This window comes from Anomaloglossus baeobatrachus, assembly GCF_048569485.1.
Source record: "Anomaloglossus baeobatrachus isolate aAnoBae1 chromosome 5 unlocalized genomic scaffold, aAnoBae1.hap1 SUPER_5_unloc_11, whole genome shotgun sequence".
Taxonomy (NCBI): domain Eukaryota; kingdom Metazoa; phylum Chordata; class Amphibia; order Anura; family Aromobatidae; genus Anomaloglossus; species Anomaloglossus baeobatrachus.
In genome coordinates, this window is record NW_027441786.1 from 816,576 (window position 1) to 840,868 (window position 24,293).

Consider the following 24,293-nt stretch of genomic DNA (forward strand, 5'->3'; position numbering starts at 1 on the left):
GTTGGGAAGCGGTAGGTAGGGTTAGGCGAACGGTGCCTGTCACGCCAAGATTCGTGGCTCGGCACATCAGGGTCAGGCGCCGTGCTTCCCTCCTGCCGTTCCAGTCTTGCTATAGCAGCCCAGTGGCGTTAACTGGGCTGCGGCTGCTGTGCTTCCTGTCCGATTGTGCCCCCTACGCACACGGACAACGCACCTGCTGCGCCACCTGTCTGATTGTGCCCCCTACGCACACGGACAACGCACCTGCTGCGCCACCTGTCCGATTGTGCCCCCTACGCACACGGACAATGCACCTGCTGCGCCACCTGTCCGGTTGTGCCCCCTACGCGCACGGACAGCGTACTCCAGGACCCCTGTGGAGTTAACAGGGTGTTCCTTATTTTCCTCGGCTTCCCGGTCAACGCTACTGGTGTACCCATCTGGCCTGACGTGTCCTACACGCACGTGGCCAGTCGAGAGGTGGCCAGAAACGCTAATCGGAGGACCGCTCGGCCTGACGTGTCCTACACACGTGGCCGACAGGGCGCTTTCGTGGCGGTCTTCCGGTCAACGCTACCTGGTTACCACCCGGCCTGACGTGTTTCCTGCACACGTGGTTGGTGTAGCGCTAGGTGCACCAAAACGCTAATCGGGTTGTCGACCGGTCTGACGTGTCCCAACACACGTGACCGGTTCCCAGAGTTCCTGGGTTATCTCAGAGCCATCCAGCTCTATAGTCTCCGCCTAACCCTCAGGTGCCAGCAGCTCCATTGTCATCTGGAGCACGGTGGGCCCCGACTGGCGATTAGGATATATACCCCCTGGTCCTAATCTGCCGGTCCCCCCGTAACACAGATATCAGAGTATCTGCAAGGGAACATCGATGCCATTACTGTGCAACCTGAGCCTTGCTCATTTTGGGCTTCCAATCTGGATAAATTGCCTGAGCTTGCCACTTACGCCTTGGAGATCTTGTTGTGTCCCGCAGCCAGTGTTTTCTCGGAACGTGTCTTCTCGGAACGTGTCTTCAGTGCTGTTGGGTGTGTGCTGACAGATAAGCGCACGCATCTGTCCAGTGACAATGTGGACAGACTAACGTTCATCAAGATGAACAAGTCATGGATCCGCAAGGACTTTTCTACCCTGTGTCATCCAGGGGAAACTAAAGGCTGGTGGATTTTTGATAGTGCTTCATGCAAATCAACTTTTTAAGTTTGCAACTGGGGGACAACTGATGCCAGTGAAGTGGTGTGTGTGGCCCAATTTTTGGAAAAGAGGGAGACTGTGGTTGGAGTCTGTTTGCTGTGTTTTACATGATTTTAGAAGGGCATAAAAAGTTGTTTAAAAGAACTGAATGCCTCAGTGGTTGATACCTTTTAATGGCTAACTGAAAAGATGGTAATAATAGCAAGCTTTCGAGACTACTCAGGTCTCTTCATCAGGCATGGTATAACACAAAATCTGAAGAGTCACATATTTATACACTACAGGACATAGAATAGTGCAGTAAAAAAAAACCAAAAAAAAACAAACCCAAGTTATATGAAACAGAACTATCACTATGGCAGGGGGGCAAACTGTTGTGGCCAAAAATATTGCTGCAGTTCAGTGTGAAAGTTTCATTGTCCCCTGATTAGGGTCTGGTCCAGGGCTGTGACACGCTCAGATGGTCAGAGGAGCACATCTCTTGACTGATGTAAAAAGACATGAATCCATGAGACACATTCATTCCTGCTCTGAATGTGTCAAAGGTCATCATAAGTTTGTACTTCCATAGTCTCCTACCTCTCTGGGACTTGAAATTCCCTTTCAATACCAGCAATTTCATGTCCATGATGCTGTGGTCTGAGTTACAAAAACGTTTGGCCACAGGTAGATCTATTCTTTTTTCCTTAATTGTGTGGCGGTGAGAATTCATCCTTGTCCTGAGCTGTTGTCCTGTCTCCCCTACATACAGACCCCCAGTTGGACATTTTGTACATATAATTAAGTACACCACATTGGTTGTGGTGCAGCTGAAGGTGCCTGGGATCTTGTAGTCCTGATGTGATTTGGGAATCTTTATCCTGTCCGTTGTCAAAATAAATGGACAGGCGAAGGGGCGAAGTCTTCTTCAGTTCAGTGCAGACTGAGCTATTAGACTGAGGGGCTGCGTACGTTACACTGAGAGGACCGAGGGGCTGCAGAAGTGTGAGGACTGAGGCACTGTTTAGGGTTACTTGCTGGGAGCGTTGCTTGGGGAAAGGGGTTATTATTATTATTATTTATTATTATATAGCGCCATTTATTCCATGGTGCTTTACAAGTGAAAGAGGGTATACGTACAACAATCATTAACAGTTCAAAACAGACTGGTATAGGAGGAGAGAGGACCCTGCCAGTGAGGGCTCACAGTCTACAGGGAATGGGTGATGGTACAATAGGTGAGGACACAGCTGGTTGCGCAGTAGTGTACTGGACTGAGGGCTATTGTAGGTTGTAGGCTTGTTGAAAGAGGTGGGTCTTGAGGTTCCTCTTGAAGCTCTCCGCGGTAGGGGGGAGTCTGATATGCTGAGGTAGAGCGTTCCAGAGTATGGGGGAGGCACGGGAGAAATCTTGTATGCGATTGTGGGAAGAGGAGATAAGAGAGGAGTAGAGAAGGAGATCTTGTGAGGATCTGAGGTTGTGTGCAGGTAGGTACCGGGAGACTAGGTCACAGATGTAGGGAGCAGACAGGTTGTGGATGGCTTTGTATGTCATGGTTAATGTTTTGAACTGGAGTTGTTGGGCGATAGGAAGCCAGTGGAGGGATTCGCAGAGTGGCGAGGCTGGGGAATAGCGAGGGGAAAGGTGGATTAAGCGGGCCGCAGAGTTTAGGATAAATTGGAGGGGTGCAAGAGTGTTCGAAGGGAGGCCAGAGAGCAGGAGGTTGCAGTAGTCGAGGCGGGAGATGATGAGGGCATGTACTAATGTTTTTGCTGATTCTTGGTTAAGGAAAGCACGGATCCGGGAGATATTTTTGAGTTGTAGTCTGCATGAGGTGAAGAGGGCTTGGATGTGCGGCTTGAAGGATAGAGCAGGGGTTGACATTTCTTCCATGTGCTGCTGGTGTTAATTTCTTGCGGCTGCATTCTGGGGGCTGATGTTACTCGTGTGGAGCGTGTGCTGGGATTTTGCATGGGTACTGAGAGATTGATGTTCCTTGTTGTGGGGGAAGGAGGTGATGTTTCTCACATGAGGCTACATGGGAAAGGAAGGGGTGATTTTTTTGACTGTTGGTGGGCTGTATAGGGAAGGGTGTGATGTTAACACTTGGGGCTGCATTGGAAAGGCGGTGATTTTAATCGTATCAGGCTGTGTGCTAGGAGGGGTTGCGTGGGAAAGTGAGTGATATTACTTGCATGGGGTTGCATTCTAGGTGCTGATGTTGTTTGCGTGGGGTTGCGTGCAGGAGGGCTGATGTTACATGTGTGTGGAAGGGTGATGTTATGTGCAGGGGGCTCTGTGCTAAGAGAGCTGCATGGTGGGGGGTTGCATAGGGAAATGGGTGATTTTACTCGCATGGGGCATTGGCAAGTGGCTGATGTTACGTGTGTGGGACTATGTGCTTGGGGGCTGCGTTGAGGAGGGGGTTATATTCTTAGCGTGGGTCTGTGTGGTGATGTATGGGGTGATGTTACTCGAATGGATCGAGATAACAGAGCAACCCAGGATTATGTTACATAGTTAATCGCCTTCAGGGCACACTAGACAAAACACTATATGCACAATGGATATACAGATACAATGGTCAGATAGGCAGACACAGGAGGTAATACAAGAGGTATAAGTAGACTTAAATAAGTCATTTACCAGGTAGATGTTTAGGCCTTGGTGCAGGCAGAAACATGGGAGGTGTGTGGTGCCAGGGGTTTCCGATTATTTCCACCACGATACACAGCGTACCCTCCCTAGAAAACAACACTTGGCGACTGCCTGACCCTGGAAATAAGCTCTTGGTCAGAAACTCCCTTTCCCGCCCATTGAATTGTTCGTCTCCCTCCCCTGGGTCTGATGGATGAAAACTCCCAAAAACCTATAATATGTCAGAACTTTTCGCTGGGAGGTCGTAGAGAGGCTATTCTGGTGCCATTGGATCTGGACAGGCCCTAATTATGCTTGGAGACCAAATACAGCTTCACTGCCTGGCTTTTACTAGCCATTCTCCGTATCTCCCCACCCCGGGGTGCTGGAGAGAGTTGAGACCCATGTGCGTGTACTGCCTGTCCCCACGGTCCTGGAAATATAATCAATGTACGGCTAGGACATGCAATAATTTCATAACTCCTTATGGCATTATGTCTCCTGTTTGTCTGAAGAATGTGAATCCTGAACTCACAGCAGGGGGTTCATTGTGCCAATAACTTGTCTGTTGTGAATACATTTTCCAGTTTGGGGCTGCCTCTTGTGGTCAGTGCAGTTGATGTGTGGAATGAAAGCCACACACCTGTGGAGGACTGGCAATCAGGTATTTCTGATTAGACTATATAGCTGAGCAGTTTTCTCCTGTTACTTGCCGATGCTCAATGGATATCCTGTGTGTTAAGGACATTCTGAAACCAGCCCTGCTCACTACCAGAACTCCTCTCCCAGATAAGTGGTCTTTGTACCTCTGCTAATTGTTTTCACTCTCTTGTTGTTTTTTCGGTTTTGATACTAATGCTTGATTCCTATTTTGTCTGTGTGCAGTTCTTGGTGGAATTGAATCATTCCCTGCTGGAAGTGTCTTTATACTTAACTCCATGATTCTGCAATGTGTTTTGTCATGCTTGGTATTAATTCAGTCCCTCATCTATATTAGTGTTTTTGGATTCCAGTAACCGTGTGCTGATATAGTGGAGGAGAGGTTGTGCTACCTCAGGGTTTTTCCATATCAGGCGTGCTGGTATTTATTAGGGTTTTTACGGCTGCAGACAGTGCTCCTTCCTATCCTTTCCTATACATGTAGTTTGGGCCTCACCTTTGCTGAATCTGTTTTTTAGCTTTGAATTGTGTTTTCCTGTATCACCGCAGTCTTTACATGTGGGGGGCGATCTATATCGTTGGGGATTGCTCCGAGGCAGATTAGCTTTCTAATATCTCTATAAGAATATCTAGTTCTCCGGCTGTGTCGAGACGACTAGGTCATCGTAGGCTCGTCCCACGGCTACTTCTAGTTGTGTGTCAGGATTAGGTCTGCAGTCCGTTAAGATTCCAGCCACTCTGTTACCTTTTGGTTTTCCGCGTTTTTTGATCCTCCTCGATCCCTGAATCATAACACTTGTCCCAGCTATCAGCTGCTGGAGAGGTGAGGTTTTCCCTTTGAAGCTGGTTACAGTGAACGACTTGCTGACTCCGATATCCTGTCTCAGATTCACTCTTTGAATAGGAGTCTATAGCTGCTCAACCAGATACTGTATACTGACAAGGCAAGATATCGCCCATATTTTTCACAGCGGCCAAAGTCAGAAAGATGAGTATAATTCTGTGACTCCATTGTAATTATGACCCCACTGCCCCACCACCATGCGGAGTTGCTGCCCCACCACCGTGCGGAGTTGCTGCCCCACCACCGTGCGGAGCTGCCGCCCCACCACCGTGCGGAGCTGCCACCAGACTTACACCCCACCTACTGTCTCCTCCCCAAAATCCTTTAGAATGTAAGCCCGCAAGGGCAGGGTCCTCTTCCTTCTGTACTAGTCTATCTATTGTAAGTTGTATATGTATTCTGTATGTAACCCCCTTTTCATGTACAGCCCCATGGAATCAATGGTGCTCTATAAATAAATAATAATAATTATAATAATAATAATTCCTCCTTACGGGCAGTTTGACTTGTATTAATCTATTGCTATGGTTTTGACAAAAAAAAAAAATCTTTAAAGGGATCAATTTCATTTACAGAAGAAAAGTACAGCAATGGGGTCTAATGTGGCCCCATGGTATGCCAACATTATTATGCCTGGCTTTAAAGATCATTTTGTATATCAACATTCCCTGTTTAGACACAGTGTGCGGTTATTTGGAGGCGTTTTATAGACAATGTGTTTTTGATTTGGAAGGGTGATTTACAGTCAGGGCCGGCCTTAGCCTGAATGGTGCCCTGCGCAAAACATGTATTTGGTGCCCCCACCCTACTAATTTTTTTTATCTAGTTTCCCAGGAAACAAACGAGGACAGGAGGCCATTTTTTTTCTACATGCTAAGAAAATTAATCTCTTCTAATGTACAATAAACTCCTCCAGATTTGTGCTGGAGAATCTGCACCTCAAATCTACATTAATGTCACCATGTCTGATCTTGTTCTTATAGGGGGTCTTCTGATTTCATCCATTTATGCTGTATCCCTGGATGTTACATCATGGATGGTACATGCGGATCTCACCATTGGGGCGCACTTGTATCTGGAGAATGAGGCGCTGCCGCTCTTCGTGGAGAGATGGTATAAATCCCTGTACACTTAGATGGGAGTTCTGCGTCTCTGGACTGAGAACGGCGCATGTCGTGGCCACATTGGTGGGATCAGCATCTACTATACAAATCCTGTGGATAAATGTACCAGATGATTCCAGGCAAGGCACCATGGAGCCGTCGGACGATGATGCGTGTACTCCGGACCAAAAAGTCCAAAATACAGATGTTAAAGGGGAATGTAAGAAATTAGAAAACAAATCTCTGCTTTCTACATAATAAAGTGTTCTCAGGTTATATGTGTCACGGCTTTTCAGCTCCACTGTCCTGAACAGACTGAGGTGCAGTACCACATACACACCATAAGGACGGGGGGTGCTATGTATGTGTCACTACCTCTCAGCTCCACTGACCTGAAGACACTGAGATGAAGTACCACATACACACCATTAGGACGGGGGGCGCTGTGTATGTGTCGCGGCTTTTCAGCTCCAATGACCTGAGCAGACTAAGCTGCAGTACCACATACACACCATGAGGGAGGGGCACTGTGTATGGAATAACTATGGCATATATACTGTAATCCCTTTATTAATCAGCCTGGGCTCACACCAGCTGGCAATGCTGCAAATAATTTTGTTGGAAAATTTGTAAGATAAATCAATGCTGAATCATGTGATATTCTGCAGAATATTCTGCTTCTCCCTGCTCTGCTGCCCTAGACTGATCAGTGTCTCCCCTAGGTTTGACATTCTGCACATTGACCGGCCGGATCTCCAAAGTGGGTTATATACGCTGTCAGGATTTCATTTGCCAATCTGAGTGGTCATGTGATCGCTCACCAGTGATTTGCAGACTTGGGGTCATCTGCAGAATGACGTCTCCTCCTGCTTCTCTCATTGTTATAATTTTCTCATTGTTATAATTTTCAATTTGAGAGAAACAGACATCATTCGGTAGATGACCACACATTGCAAATCACATGTGATCGATCAGATAACAACTCGAATCGGCAAGTGAAATCCTAGCAGAGCGCATATTACACACCTTTAGGATATGGCAGGTAAATATTCAGAATTACATTACACACTATACGTGACAGGTACAGGGCATATGTAGGGTCTATATTAAATATACATGTATCTATTACCCCCTACACATGCTCTGCACCCACTCTGACCGCAGCTGCAGGGCACACTGGCATCACGTCACAGGCTCCCCCTGATGTCATTACACTATCTCAGACCCACAGCTGCAGAGCAAGGGCGAAACGGAGCCAGTGGCCATCAGCTCCTCAATGGTGTTCAACCATGCATCCGAGGAAACAGCAATGGCCCCCATCACCCACAGGCCCAGTCGTTTTAGATACTATGGATGCAGGGTCGGACTGGAGTGTATGGGGTCCACAGGAGTTAAATCTAGAGGCCACACCACAACTATATGCAAATACCTGCAGCAGCCCCCACACAGCCTTCTATGCACAGCAGGAGCCCCCACACAGCCTCCTATGCACAGCAGGAGCCCCCACACAGCCTCCTATGCACAGCAAAAGCCCCCACACAGCCTCCTATGCACAGCAGGAACCCCCACACAGCCTCCTATGCACAGCAGGAGCCCCCACACAGCCTCCTATACACAGCAGGAGCCCCCACATTGCCTCCTATACACATCAGGAGCCCCAACACAGTCTTCTACACACAGCAGGAGCCCCTATACACAGCAGGAGCCCCTATACACAGCAGGAGCCCCCACACAGCCTCTTATACACAGCAGGAGCACCCATACAGCCTCCTTTGTACAGCAGGCAACCCCACACAGCCTCCTATGCAAAGCAGAAGCCTACACACAGCTTTCTATACACAGCAGGAGCTCCCACAAAGCCTTCTATACACAGCAGGAGCCCTCATACAGACTCCTATACACAGCAGGAGCCTCCACACAGGCTCCTATGCACAGCAGGAGCCCCCACACAGTCTCCTATGCACAGCAGGAGCCCCTACACAGCCTCCTATGCACAGCAGGAGCCCCCACACAGCCTCCTATGCACAGCAGGAGCCCCCACACAGCCTCCTATACACAGCAGGAGCCCCCACACAGCCTCCTATACACAGCAGGAGCCCCCACATTGCCTCCTATACACAGCAGGAACCCCTACACAGTCTTCTACACACAGCAGGAGCCCCTATATACAGCAGGAGCCCCCACACAGCCTCTTATACACAATAGGAGCACCCACACAGCCTCCTTTGTACAGCAGGTAACCCCACACAGCCTCCTATGCAAAGCAGAAGCCTATACACAGCCTTCTATACACAGCAGGAGCCCCCACAAAGCCTTCTATACACAGCAGGAGCCCTCACACAGCTTCCTATACACAGCAGGAGCCTCCACACAGGCTCCTATACATAGAAGTGATCTCCACATAGCCTCCTATATACAGCAGGGGCCCCCACATAGCCTCTTATATAGAGCAGGGGCCCTTACATAGCCTCTTATGTACAACAGAAGCCCCCACAGATCCCATATAGACATAAAGGCAGTGACCTCCTCAGTGCTTTCTATATACAGCAGGGGCCCCCACATAGCCTCTTATATATAACAGGAGCCCCCACCCCCACAGATCCCATATAGACATAAAGGCAGTGACCTCCTCAGTGCTTTCTATATACAGCAGGGGCCCCCACATAGCCTCTTATATATAACAGGAGCCCCCACAGATCCCATATAGACATTAAAAAAAATATACTCACCTAATCCTGATTCCCAGCACCGCAGCTTTCATCTCCTCTTCTATGGTGGCCTCCAGAGGCAGCGCGATGCAATGATGTCACTGCACTGCGTTCGTGGGCATATGGTCTTCTAAGCCACAGGCCTGTAGCAATCTGAGGCTTAGGAAACAGGCAGTGATAGAGCATGAAACTCTTCCTCCATTCTCTGACACAGGATTGAACTGTATCAGGACAATGCGACGCCGACACAGTTCAGTACGGTGGTTGCAGAAGATTCCGTGCTGTGGGCAAGAAGTTCTTGGCTGGAGCCCCGCATCTTTGATGCCAGTGGTGCCCTTGCCGGCGGGTCCCCTCTATATCCAGTTGGAGAGCCCACTGGGGCATTCACCAGTGTCTCAGTGTGCCAGACCAACGCTGGATAGATGATAGACAAATACATATCAGACAGACAGATCAATAGACAGATAATATATAGAGAGATACTGTAGATAATAGAGGGATACATAGATAGATATATGATAGATAGATAATAGACAGGCAAATAGATAGATGGATAGACAAAAATAGATGGATAGATAGATATATAGTAGAGAGATACAGACTGATAAATAATGGAGAGATAGATAGATAGATAGATAGATAATAGCAAGATAGACAGAAAGACAGATATATACCGTAATAGGTACATAGATGGATAGACAAATATATAATTGAGAAATAGATAGAAAAGACAGATAGATTAGATAGATAATAAAGAGATACAGACAGATATAGACAGATATATAATAGATAGCTAGAGAGACAGAGGGATAGATAGATAGACAGACAGATAGCCAGAATAGATGTATAGACAGACAGACAGCTAGATATTGCACAGTATACAGGACACACAAGTTATACATCACACATTCAGACAGCACATAATACATTACAGATATGACACACAGCCCATTATACTCACATACAAGTTACTTCCTGGGCTCCAGGATTTTAGTGGGGCTTTAGCAGCATCTCTAGTACTGCAGGCGCCCCTCCCCCCTCTCTCTGGTAAAGACGGGAGAAGAGAGGAAACCGAGCCCAGGAAAGGGGAGGGCACCCCCTGCTGTAGATTGTGCAGAGCGGGAGGAGACTAGACACAGGGCACAGAGGAGGGTGCTGACTGCTGGAGGCTGTGCAGAGCGGGAGCAGACAGTAGAGCCGAGAGGAGGGGAGGGCGCCCTCTGCTGGAGCCTGTGCAGAGAAGGAGCAGCAAAGTGAAAGTGAATTGCTGCTTCTCAGGCGCCTCCTCTGCTGTCTGCCAGTCGGCGCCCTGTGCTACTGCTCCACTCGCACATAGGTAAAGCCGGCCATGATGGGTGGGGACTGTAGGAAGGATGGATGCGGCACATCCAGGGTGGGGACTGTGGGGGCACATCTAGGGTGGGGGTTATGGAAGTCCATGGCTTATGATGGGGCATATTCAGGGTGGGGACTGTAGGAAGGATGGATGGGGCATATCCAGGGTGGGAACTACTGTGGGGGCACATCTAGGGTGGGGGCTATGGAAGTCCATGGCTTATGATGGGGCATATCCAGGGTGGGGACTGTAGGAAGGATGAATGGGGCATATCCAGGGTGGGGACTGTGGGGGGCACTTCTAGGGTGGGGGCTATGGAAGTCCATGACTTATGATGGGACATATCCAGGGTGGGGACTGTAGTAAAGATGGATGGGGCACATCCAGGGTGGGGACTGTGGGGGCACATCTAGGGTGGGGGCTGTGGAAGTCCATGGCTTATTATAGTTCTCTTTCTCAAAGTCTATGACATTCGCTCACATAGTTCGCTGCTATTTCCACTGTGCTCTCTTCTTCCCCCAGCAGGATATATGCTTCCTCGTCCTCCTTCATGGAGCTGAAATCCGGGAAGAGATCGGAAAGTCTCCTGAAGTGAGTGTCCCTCACTGCTGAGTACTTGGTGCAGTGTAGCAGGAGGAGGGTTTCATCCTCCAGGGCCTCCAGGTCACAGTGTTGGCACAATGGGGAGATAAGGTATGCACACCAGTGACTATGGAAGGGGAATACATGGAATAGCAGAAACTGCTGTGTGAATACTGACATGAAAAATTCAATAGCTATTTGTAAGAATGAAATGTGAAAAATGGAACCTGCATTACTGCCATGAATATATGAATAAAGAGAAATTTAGCTACTGAATTGATCAATGCAGAAGAGCCCCAACACTACGCCAAAGTATTTCTCTACGTTGGGGTCCCTAGCTTGTGTGTGTCCTCTCATGCAGTTAAAAAACTTACCGTGTATGGGAAGCTGAGACCCAGGCTATATATATGCGTATAATGTGGATTGGCAATAGGTGTGTATGGGGAGGGTTCACAAACGAAAAACTACTAACATTAATGAATAACGTTTGGAACTCCATTCTATGTCTGAACTGGGTGCAAAAAACCTAAAAAACATCACTATGGGGAGGTAAGGTATGCACACCAGTGACTATGGAAGGGGAATACATGGAATAGCAGAAACTGCTGTGTGAATACTGACATGAAAAATTCAATAGCTATTTGTAAGAATGAAATGTGAAAAATGGAACCTGCATTACTGCCATGAATATATGAATAAAGAGAAATTTAGCTACTGAATTGATCAATGCAGAAGAGCCCCAACACTACGCCAAAGTATTTCTCTACGTTGGGGTCCCTAGCTTGTGTGTGTCCTCTCATGCAGTTAAAAAACTTACCGTGTATGGGAGGCTGAGACCCAGGCTATATATACGATGTGGATTGGCAATAGGTGTGTATGGGGAGGGTTCACAAACGAAAAACTACTAACATTAAGGAATAACGTTTGGAACTCCATTCTATGTCTGAACTGGGTGCATAAAACCTAACTGCATGAGAGGACACACACAAGCTAGGGACCCCAACGTAGAGAAATACTTTGGCGTAGTGTTGGGGCTCTATTGCATTGATCAATTCAGTAGCTAAATTTCTCTTTATTCATATATTCATGGCAGTAATGCAGGTTCCATTTTTCACATTTCATTCTTACAAATAGCTATTGAATTTTTCATGTCAGTATTCACACAGCAGTTTCTGCTATTCCATGTATTCCCCTTCCATAGTCACTGGTGTGCATACCTTATCTCCCCATAGTGATGTTTTTTAGGTTTTTTGCACCCAGTTCAGACATAGAATGGAGTTCCAAACGATATTCATTAATGTTAGTAGTTTTTTGTTTGTGAACCCTCCCCATACACACCTATTGCCAATCCACATTATACGCATATATAGCCTGGGTCTCAGCGTCCCATACACGGTAAGTTTTTTAACTGCATGAGAGGACACACACAAGCTAGGGACCCCAACGTAGAGAAATACTTTGGCGTAGTGTTGGGGCTCTTCTGCATTGATCAATTCAGTAGCTAAATTTCTCTTTATTCATATATTCATGGCAGTAATGCAGGTTCCATTTTTCACATTTCATTCTTACAAATAGCTATTGAATTTTTCATGTCAGTATTCACACAGCAGTTTCTGCTATTCCATGTATTCCCCTTCCATAGTCACTGGTGTGCATACCTTATCTCCCCATAGTGATGTTTTTTAGGTTTTTTGCACCCAGTTCAGACATAGAATGGAGTTCCAAACGTTATTCATTAATGTTAGTAGTTTTTCGTTTGTGAACCCTCCCCATACACACCTATTGCCAATCCACATTATACGCATATATAGCCTGGGTCTCAGCGTCCCATACACGGTAAGTTTTTTAACTGCATGAGAGGACACACACAAGCTAGGGACCCCAACGTAGAGAAATACTTTGGCGTAGTGTTGGGGCTCTTCTGCATTGATCAATTCAGTAGCTAAATTTCTCTTGATTCATATGTTCATGGCAGTAATGCAGGTTCCATTTTTCACATTTCATTCTTACAAATAGCTATTGAATTTTTCATGTCAGTATTCACACAGCAGTTTCTGCTATTCCATGTATTCCCCTTCCATAGTCACTGGTGTGCATACCTTATCTCCCCATAGTGATGTTTTTTAGGTTTTTTGCACCCAGTTCAGACAGTGTTGGCACAGTCTGTCCTCCCTGGGCTTATAGCTCTGCTTGTGTCGGCCGGATTTGATGGCTAGACTGTGGGCACTGAGTCTATATCGGCTCAGGGTTTTGCGGTCTCTGGGGTCTGGGAGTTTTTCCAGATATGGGGCCAGTCTGTAGTCTCTCTGTAGACTCTGGTACGTGGTCAGTTTATGTGAGGTGTTGATGTCGGTCCTCCAGTCACTGACATACCTTTCCTGGCCCTCGTCTACCATCTTCCTGATTGTGGTTTTTGTAAGACTGCTGTGATTGGTTATTTTATCCAGTCGGGTTTGCGAGAGCTGTGCCAGGGGTCCTGGTTCATCTGGACCACGTATATATATCAGAGCTTTGTGGTAAAAGGAGCTTGGATGGCTACTCTGTAGGTGAGCCTGAAATGATAGTGACCTCTTCAGAGCTGCTAGGTGTAGAGGAAATCTGCCCAGCTCAGCCCGACAGGCACTGTTGGAGGTGCTTCGATGGACCTGGAGAAGGGGCTTACAGAATTCCAGGTGAAATATTTCTGTTGGGCTGGAATCCGACCTTGACCAATCTGGGTAAGTGTGAGGGCCCCAGACTTCACTGCCATACAGGAGGATTGGGGCGATGATGGAATCGAATCTAGTGTGCGGCTCTGCAGGTGGAGGTAGGTGCAGAGTCCTGCATACACTGAGGAGCTGATCATGTGACCCCTGACTCCTCCCCTCCATGTGACATCATCACAGGTCCTGTAACTTGCACAGAGCAGCCATATATCTAGTGTGCGGCTCTGTAGGTGGAGGTAGGTGCAGAGCCCTGCATACACTGAGGAGCTGATCATGTGACCCTGACTCCTCCCCTCCATGTGACATCATCACAGGTCCTATAAGCACAGAGCAGCCATATATCTAGTGTGCGGCTCTGCAGGAGAAGGTAGGTGCAGGGTCTCTATTATTTTGGGGTCATCATTATCATTAACCCCTTCATTTCTCAACTATTTTCAACTTTAACCAGTTCAAGACTAGTTTCGTGCTCTTCCTAACCGACTCATTTACATTCAGTTTAACCACTTGGATGGACCCAGTTTTGTACTTTATGACTCGGCCATTTTTTGCCATTCTGACCAGTGTCACTTTGACAGGTTTCGAGATGAAACGCCAAAAAGTGGACCCCACGGTTTATTACCCACTTTTTGAATGAGGTGATACCCCACATGTGGTCAGATACCTCTGTTTGGACAAATGGGAGGAGCCGGAAAAGAAGGAGCACCATTTCAATTTTGGAAAAGTTGATATAAATTCCGGGCACCATGTCTCATTTGTAGGGCCCTAAGATACCTATACAGTAGAAACCACCACAAGTGACCCTATTTTGGACACTAGACCCCTCAAGGATTTTATTCAGGGATATAGTGAGCATTTTGAACCCGCAAAAATGTTGCTTTAGTGCCAAATTTCTCACTTTTAGGCTATGTGCCCACGATCCGGTGAGGATGCAGTGTCAGCCTTACTGCGCAGATGTCAGTGTTGTCCACAGGAGAATGCAGTTGCCCGTGCCCATGTTTTAGGTTCAAGCCGCTGCAGACTTTATTCTGGAACCCTGCAAAGAACACTCTCATCTTCACAGCATAAACTGAAATCCTGCGTCTCAGGAAGCCGCGCCGCTGGTCAGTTTATGCTGCAGATAAAAGAAGCACAGTGGGCAGGAGATTTCTAAACATCCCGCTACTGTGCTTGTACTGCACAACATCGCAGTCAAAACACTCTGCAACCAAACCGCTATAAATCCTGATCGTTGGCACACAGCCTAAGAAGCTAGGATTGGTTGGATGAATGGATAGATGGCTGGCTAAATAGACGTCAAACGCATATATAATGTTCTACCCCCTGCATATTCTAAGCTGACACCCTTTAGTAACATTCATGGGGCACTAAAGGGTGTTTTACCTTATATTTAGCCCCAAAAATTAAATTAAAAAAATAGCTAGGGTAAAGCAGACAGCTGCAGACCACAGCTGGCAACTTCACCTTTGGCTGGTAATCCAAACTGGAGGTCTACCCATGCTGTTTTTCTTAAATTATTTATCAATAATTAAAAAAAAAAAAAAAAAGTGGGGTTCCCCCCAAATTGGATTTCCAGCCAAGGTAAAGTGGACAGCTGTGGTCTTGGTATTCTCAGGGTGGGAAGGACCATGGTTATTTGGCCCTTCCCAACCTAAAAATAGCAGGCCGCAGTCACCCCAGAAGTGGCGCAACCATTAGATGCACTAATCCTGGTAATTTGCCCTGACTCTTCTCATTGCCCTGAAGCAGTGGCAAATGGGGTAATAAATGGTGTTGATGGGGTTGGGGTTAATGATATCATGGCGTCTATCAGATACCCGCCATCACTAACCTAGTCAGTTATAAAAAAAAGACAAAAAAAATGTATTTGAAAAAACTCTCCCCAACACATTCCCTCTTTCACCAATTTATTGAAAAGAAAAAAAAATCCGGTCTGCCGTAATCCATTTTGGAAATCCAATGACGAAAATCCAGAATATAGGTTGCACGCTCAGAGAACATATCTCCCTTGAGAGGAGTGTGGGTGCAGTGATGCTGCACTCACACTCCCTGGGTTCGCAGCATGACAGTGTGAGCTGCAGTAAGCTCAGTGTCACTACTAGCAGGGAGCCAGCTGAGAGCGATTCTGCACATCTTTTTAGAAGGAGGAGAAGGGATCGTCGCTGCAGGAGGTAGGCTGCTTTCACACTACGTCTTTTTAACATGCATCCTGAACGGTTTTTTGCTGCAAAAGCGGATCCTGCTTTTACAGCAAAAAATGCATGCAAACGCATGTCTTATTTTGCAGGATCCTGTCACTGGATGTTTAGGGGCGGGCATTGGAGTCATGTGATCGGGAGTGAGGGGAACTAAACGTGCCAGACTGGGAGCCGGCATCTGACAGCTGCGAGGCTCGTAACCAAGGTAAACATCGGGTATACTTGCTTGGATACCCGATATTTACTTTGGTTACAAGCGTCTGCAGCTGCTAGGAGCCGGGCTCCCTGCACACGTTACCAACGTAAACATCGGGTAACTAAGATAAGTGGTTACCCGATATTTACCTTGGTTACGAGTGTCCGCAGCTCTCAGGTGGGGGAGAGGGAGGGGGAGAGACAGAGAGATAGGAGAGAGATAGACTGATCACGGAGGCTGGTTTCTGGGCATGCTCAGTAGAGCAAGCAGGATCCTGTCTATCAGCATGCCAGCGTTCACATGCGTTTGCGTGCTGTTTAGTCAGGATCCAGCAATTTGCAGAAGTTGGACGCAGCTCAAAAACGCTACAAGTAGCGTTTTTGAAAGATGTTAAAAAACTGCAAGTCGCTGGATCCTCACTATAACGCACGCAAACGCAGGTGAACGCATGTTAACGCGAGTCCATTGCAAATGCATTGAAATGAAAACGCATTTGCACTGGATCCGTTTCTGCGTTAAAAAAACGTTCAGGACGCATGTTAAAAAGACGTAGTGTGAAAGCAGCCGTAACGAGAGACCGGGGATTGACAGGGGGTGACCTGGCTGGACCTGGGGAGAACTTTGATGTCACATCTGACATGTCAGATGTGACAGAACTCAGAGGAGGAGGATGAGCGCAGCATGCGCGGCGGCCATTTTAGATCATGGGGTTGAGTGGGACTAGGGGGCACTTTGGCCACATCGGACACCAGGGAGGCGACTTATCTCCCATCTGACATGATTAATTATACCAGGTGGGAGATAAATCATTTTTTTCCGCTTTAGTTTACGTTTGTTGTTAAATCTGTAAAAAGAAAAACAGAAAAAAAATTCAAATAAGAAACTAACTTCAGCATCGAGTTTTTATTGCTGATGTCGAGTGATACTGGTGGGAAAATAAGGGAAATGTCTGTTATTACCACATATATACCCTGCCCCCCCCCGCAGTGACTGACAGCCGCTCAGCATTAGAACCTGCTGTCAGTCAGTGGTGAGAGCATATACAACCACTGATCACTGTATACTGAGCAATGACTAAAACCTCATCGGGGCCATCCCTATGACTGAAAGCCGGACACTGTCATATTATGTTTATGACCTCATGTAACTATTTCTTAGCTATTTTGTAACACTTATTATTTTGTATATATGGCTGATTTTTACCTGGTCAGAGCTAATAACAGAGATTTGGATTCACAGTGGCATTTATCTATATTTCACATATTCCAAGGAGAGGGAGGCAGAGGGGGGGGGGGGCAGTTCCGTATTTAAGTATTTTTAATTTACTTCTTAGCAGTGACCACATGGCCTCTGCGTATAGGGGAGGAAGCACAGTCGGCTCTTTCCACCTTGAAAATAAGACCTACCTGGAAAATAAGCCCTAGTAGGATTTTTAGGGCTTTTTTGACTATACTGTAATTAAAATATAAGCCCTACTCTAAAAATAAGCCCTAGTTTCCATAGGGAAGTGTCCAAGCATCTAAAAAAGTTAAAGAATACAGCAGGACTCGTCATCAAAGAAAGCAGACATCCCCAAAAGAAAGCAGACCGACCCCCCCAAAACAAAAACCGCACTTACCAGACCCCAAACAATTACAGTTGGCAAGTACCGATGGTGGATGGGCTCTCACACAGAGATCTGTGTCACTGTCAGGTCCCTCACTGTTCCAGCTGCATTGCACCGCAGAGCTGTGTATACAGTGACAGAGAAGGCAGAGGCAGTAATAAACCGTCTCTGCCTTATGTAGAGATGGACGGATTTCCTCTCCGTTGCTACATGTTTGTGTATAGATGCACTGCTATGTAATGACATTGTAGAACATCACTGCAGAGTAGGAGTCAAATACATATAGGAGGTCGGTACATATTCGTAAACATCAAACATGAATAGGTTTACTTTTCTCTAAGGGGTTAAAAAAAAATCAGAAGTTTGTCCAAAAAAGTGGCGTACATTTTGCGCCATTTTCCGTAACCCGTAGCGTTCACATGATCTATGGCTCAGTGACGGCTTATTTTTTGTGTCTCAAACTCAAGATTTTAATGGTACCGTTGTTTGCGCAGATACTACAGTTTGATCCCTGTTATCGCATTTTGCGCAAAATTTACTGCGACCAAAAAACATAATTTTGTCGTTTAGCATTTTTTTGCCGCTATGTCGTTTAGCAATCAGATTAATTGGTTTTATATTTTGATAGATCAGGTATTTTTGAACGCGGCGATACCAAATGTGTGTATATTTTTATTTTTTTAACCCTTTCATTGTCAATGGGGTGAAAGGAGCGTGATTTGAACTTATAGGTTTGTTTTATTTTTTTTTTAATTTTTGAAAACTTTTTTTACTTTTTTTTATTTTACTAGTTCCCCTAGGGGGCTATAAGGATCAGCAGTCTGATCGCTCATTCATTTATCCAGATCAGAGCAGCGCTGGTCAGATCAGGAAAAATACTCATCTCCTGTAACCTGCAGTACCTGGCTGCTTGTTACAGGACCTAAGTCATGTGGGCTACAGGAGTCATTATATGTACCACCATGACAACCATCGGATCCACGTGATCATGTCACGTGACTTCCGGTGGAGGCCTATGAGTAAAGTTTTATGGCAATTGCGATTATACTGGCACTGTCATATTTTGACAGCGCAATTTAAGGGGTTACCAGGCACGGGCAGTTCGCGGATCTGCTCGTACCTGCTAGGCACACATCTCAGATGTACAAATCAGCTGAGGTGTGCACCTATCTCCGCCGGCTGCCGGCAGCAGCGAGAGGAAATACACACTATGACCGCTAGGACATAATTTTACTGCAGTCGTTAAGGGGTTAAAGTCTACGAGCTCCGAAACCAGTTTAGAATATCTAAACTTTGTTATTTACATAATTTTTCTAGTTTAGGAGTGAAATATAATGTGGGCACATTTTGTAATTGGGATAATTTTCACTATTTTGCTGCCTTCATACAAGAAATGATTGGTAAATTGTGCCCGTCAGCGAGTGTGTCGCGGGCGGAGGAGGGGACGCTGCGCTCTCCCACTGCTCGGGTCCGGCTGCTGCTGCTGCTGCTCAGTGGCTCGAGCGGTGGGCCGGATCCCGGGGACTCGAGCGGCGCTCCTCGCCCGTGAGTGAAAGGGGGTGGTTTGGTTTAGGGATATTGTCCGTGACGCCACCCACGGTTGTGGTGATTTTGGTGACACCACCGCTGCTCTGGACGGGGATCCCGGGAGCGGTGACAGGGAGCAGCTTGGTTGTTAGTTCTCCCCTCCGTGGGTAGGGGGTTGGTTGTCCCGGGGCCCGGTGATGGGGTAGGGCTGGATGGCAGGCGGGTTGCGGGGCCTGGTGAGGTGCAGGGTCGCAGGGCAGCGCTGTGCCGCACGGCACGGTGGTACTCACTCAGCCCAATGATGAAGACACAGTTCTCGGTAAAACACTCGGCTGGATGGACGGGTCCCACAGACGGCTGCGGTGTTGTTGCTCCCGGCAGGTTGGTGGTAACTGCCTTTCCCTGCACCTAAGTTGCTTGTACGGTTCCAATGGGTTCCCACCGGTAACCCGCTCCCCGACTTGGATATGGGCCGGAGGAGCCCCTTTTGCCCGCAGGCGCTGGCCCTGAGAAACGGTTGCCTTGGCGGTGGCGGTGTCTCCCTCACTAGCTTGGACTGTTGCCTTGTCGGGACTTGACTGTTTGGAAACCCAGGAGGTCCCCTTCACTAACGGATTCGGCAAATTCACGGCGACTCCTAGCCTTGCCGGGGTCTGAAAAGCCCCTGCCAGATGGTGCTAGCTTCTCTTCGTGTAGCGGTCCGGTACCGCCGGGCCACCACCCGTCCACGGTCCTTACGGTAGACTCCAATCGGCCACTCCTGCAGACAGTCACCACCGTCTGCCAACCTTGCTGATCTGTCCGGGCCACACACCCGGACCAACTTCAGTTTGCTTAGCTGTCACTTTTCTCCTCTCTCAACACTTTCCCTCCTTCCACTTTCACTTCCAAACTCCATCTGCCTGGTTTTTCCCGCCTCCAGGACTGTGAACTCCTCGGTGGGCGGGACCAACCGCCTGGCCCACCCCCTGGTGTGAACATCAGCCCCTGGAGGAAGGCAACAAGGGTTTTGTGTCTGACTTTGATGTGCCTGCTGGGAGTCTGGGGTGTTGTGGTGTTGTTCTCTGTGGCCCCTGGCTTGTCCAGGGCACCACATTCCCCCTTAGTTAAATGCAGACCGTCCGCGGGCTGCCCGTCCATCACCGGTTTTATTTTTACCAACTGAAAAATATAAAAAACGGTAACAGACATACAATCATAATAACTTCTTCCCACAGCAGGAGGTACTCTTACTTAAAACGTTGCGTAAACGGGTACGGCTTCCGCTTTCTCCCACCCAAGCAAACTGGCCCTGATGCTGCCCCTAAGCAAATGGGCAGCACCCCTTGACCCCAGTCCTGCACAAGTTGCCAGAGCAGGTTCTGTCCTTTTCAGGGGACCCACATCCATGGGGACCCTCTGAAACCCCCAGAGGATTGCCACCGGTTCCGGTGGTGGCTGGGCCCCAGCCTGCTCCACTGCGGGCCCTTCCTCCAATCTGCCTCTCCGGAGGCGGTCACGGTAGAAGCTGTAACAACATTTTTATTTACAGGCCACAAGTTTGTGGTTGCCTTGCAAGTTCTCAGGCATGTTCATAGTAGTTTCTATGTAAAATGGTGAAGGGGGTCCCAACGGGGACCAGTTGCCGGCTACGACCGGTTCCAAATCAGGTTGACAATCAGGTAATTCTTTCACGGTTTCATTCACTTATCATTTGCAAAAACTTTCAAAACTTTAACACACTGGTGGTCCCAACGGGGACGGTGACAACGGCATTCCGCTGCCCTTACTCTGAGTCTTCTGATGAGGCGGCCCCATCCTCCGCTACCAGCATATCAAACATGCAGTGACATGCCTGCTGTGACATGGGTGCCCGGTATCCGTTCCCACCATTATGCGCGATGTAATAAACTACCGGTTCTCCCACATAGCGGAGACGCTCACTTGCCTCCTCACCTTCAGGGGTGGGCTCAGCACCAGAGCTGGAGTCACTGGAGTCACCATCGCTTGTCTCTGCGTCAGGCGGGTTGCCGCCAGCTGCCGCAGCCTCCTGGCTTCCAGTATCCAGCACATCAGATCCTTCTGCAGTAGCACGGGACAGCAGGTCAGGCGAGTTTACACTGAGGCGCCCCATAAGTAACGGCAAGGGCGATGCATGGGTCGAGACTAGGCCGGGCCCCTCAGCCGCAGTGGCCGATCCTGGTAGGACATAGGGACGTGGGTCACCAGTCGGCTCTGTTACATCTGTTCCCATCCCGTACATCGGGGTAGTTGCAATCAGCATCTCCACCTCGTTGGTCCACTGCTCCATCATCCGGAAGATCTGATTCTGTTGACGTTGGTTGAACTCAACTACTCTGGCCCTCATCTACACCACAGTCCCGGGCTCGGGCACGGAACCCGGTGCAATCACTGCCGGGGCCTCCGACACATTTTCGTTAAGGGGCCTTGGCTCCGGTGGCCTCTGGGGAAGCAGGTCAGGGCTGCCCCGGGCGTCTGCAGCCGGTTGGTCTGCTTGGGCGGACGGGCAGGGTACCGCTACCGGTTGGACAGGTAGCGGGCCTAGTGGCGGGGCGGCAGCGGCCAACGCGGGTAGCGGGGGAGGCAGCAGGGTGAACGGGTATAGGCCGGGCCCCTCAGCCGCAGTGGCCGATCCCTCGGGAATACAGGGACGTGGGTCTCTTACCCGTTCCTCCAAATCTTCCTCCACCTCGCATCTTCGCATAGCAGCCACCACGTCCGCCATGTCGGCCTCCCACTCCTCCAGGAGGAGCTGCATGCGGGCCTGCAGACGATGATTGAGCGGGGCGGTCCGGTCCTCCACCCACGCCGCTGTGCCGGGCGCAGGGGTTTCGCTGCTGGTAGTTGGAGCGGACATCTTAGCAGTCGTGCTCTCCAGGAACTAGCAACAAGATGGCCGCAGAGTCCTGGCGTCCCTGCTTTTATAGCCGCGCTCACATGCGACCAGCCGCCATTTCGTCCCCCTTAGCCTCTTTCCGGCTCCTCCTCTATTGGGGCGGGGTTTAGGCCTTCGCGCCTCCACTACTCGAGGAGACGCTCGAGCGGGAACTCTTCACGCCCAAGATGGCGGCTTTTCAAATTTTCCGGCCGGACACCTCCAGCGGTCACACTTCCACCAATCGGTAGAACAGTAGAATCCTGTTCGTGACGCCAAGTTGTCGCGGGCGGAGGAGGGGACGCTGCGCTCTCCCACTGCTCGGGTCCGGCTGCTGCTGCTGCTCGGTGGCTCGAGCGGTGGGCCGGATCCCGGGGACTCGAGCGGCGCTCCTCGCCCGTGAGTGAAAGGGGGTGGTTTGGTTTAGGGATATTGTCCGTGACGCCACCCACGGTTGTGGTGATTTTGGTGACACCACCGCTGCTCTGGACGGGGATCCCGGGAGCGGTGACAGGGAGCAGCTTGGTTGTTAGTTCTCCCCTCCGTAGGTAGGGGGTTGGTTGTCCCGGGGCCCGGTGATGGGGTAGGGCTGGATGGCAGGCGGGTTGCGGGGCCTGGTGAGGTGCAGGGTCGCGGGGCAGCGCTGTGCCGCACGGCACGGTGGTACTCACTCAGCCCAATGATGAAGACACAGTTCTCGGTAAAACACTCGGCTGGATGGACGGGTCCCACAGACGGCTGCGGTGTTGTTGCTCCCGGCAGGTTGGTGGTAACTGCCTTTCCCTGCACCTAAGTTGCTTGTACGGTTCCAATGGGTTCCCACCGGTAACCCGCTCCCCGACTTGGATATGGGCCGGAGGAGCCCCTTTTGCCCGCAGGCGCTGGCCCTGAGAAACGGTTGCCTTGGCGGTGGCGGTGTCTCCCTCACTAGCTTGGACTGTTGCCTTGTCGGGACTTGACTGTTTGGAAACCCAGGAGGTCCCCTTCACTAACGGATTCGGCAAATTCACGGCGACTCCTAGCCTTGCCGGGGTCTGAAAAGCCCCTGCCAGATGGTGCTAGCTTCTCTTCGTGTACCGGTCCGGTACCGCCGGGCCACCGCCCGTCCACGGTCCTTACGGTAGACTCCAATCGGCCACTCCTGCAGACAGTCACCACCGTCTGCCAACCTTGCTGATCTGTCCGGGCCACACACCCGGACCAACTTCAGTTTGCTTAGCTGTCACTTTTCTCCTCTCTCAACACTTTCCCTCCTTCCACTTTCACTTCCAAACTCCATCTGCCTGGTTTTTCCCGCCTCCAGGACTGTGAACTCCTCGGTGGGCGGGACCAACCGCCTGGCCCACCCCCTGGTGTGAACATCAGCCCCTGGAGGAAGGCAACAAGGGTTTTGTGTCTGACTTTGATGTGCCTGCTGGGAGTCTGGGGTGTTGTGGTGTTGTTCTCTGTGGCCCCTGGCTTGTCCAGGGCACCACATTCCCCCTTAGTTAAATGCAGACCGTCCGCGGGCTGCCCGTCCATCACCGGTTTTATTTTTACCAACTGAAAAAGATAAAAAACGGTAACAGACATACAATCATAATAACTTCTTCCCACAGCAGGAGGTACTCTTACTTAAAACGTTGCGTAAACGGGTACGGCTTCCGCTTTCTCCCACCCGAGCAAACTGGCCCTGATGCTGCCCCTAAGCAAATGGGCAGCACCCCTTGACCCCAGTCCTGCACAAGTTGCCAGAGCAGGTTCTGTCCTTTTCAGGGGACCCACATCCATGGGGACCCTCTGAAACCCCCAGAGGATTGCCACCGGTTCCGGTGGTGGCTGGGCCCCAGCCTGCTCCACTGCGGGCCCTTCCTCCAATCTGCCTCTCCGGAGGCGGTCACGGTAGAAGCTGTAACAACATTTTTATTTACAGGCCACAAGTTTGTGGTTGCCTTGCAAGTTCTCAGGCATGTTCATAGTAGTTTCTATGTAAAATGGTGAAGGGGGTCCCAACGGGGACCAGTTGCCGGCTACGACCGGTTCCAAATCAGGTTGACAATCAGGTAATTCTTTCACGGTTTCATTCACTTATCATTTGCAAAAACTTTCAAAACTTTAACACACTGGTGGTCCCAATGGGGACGGTGACAACGGCATTCCGCTGCCCTTACTCTGA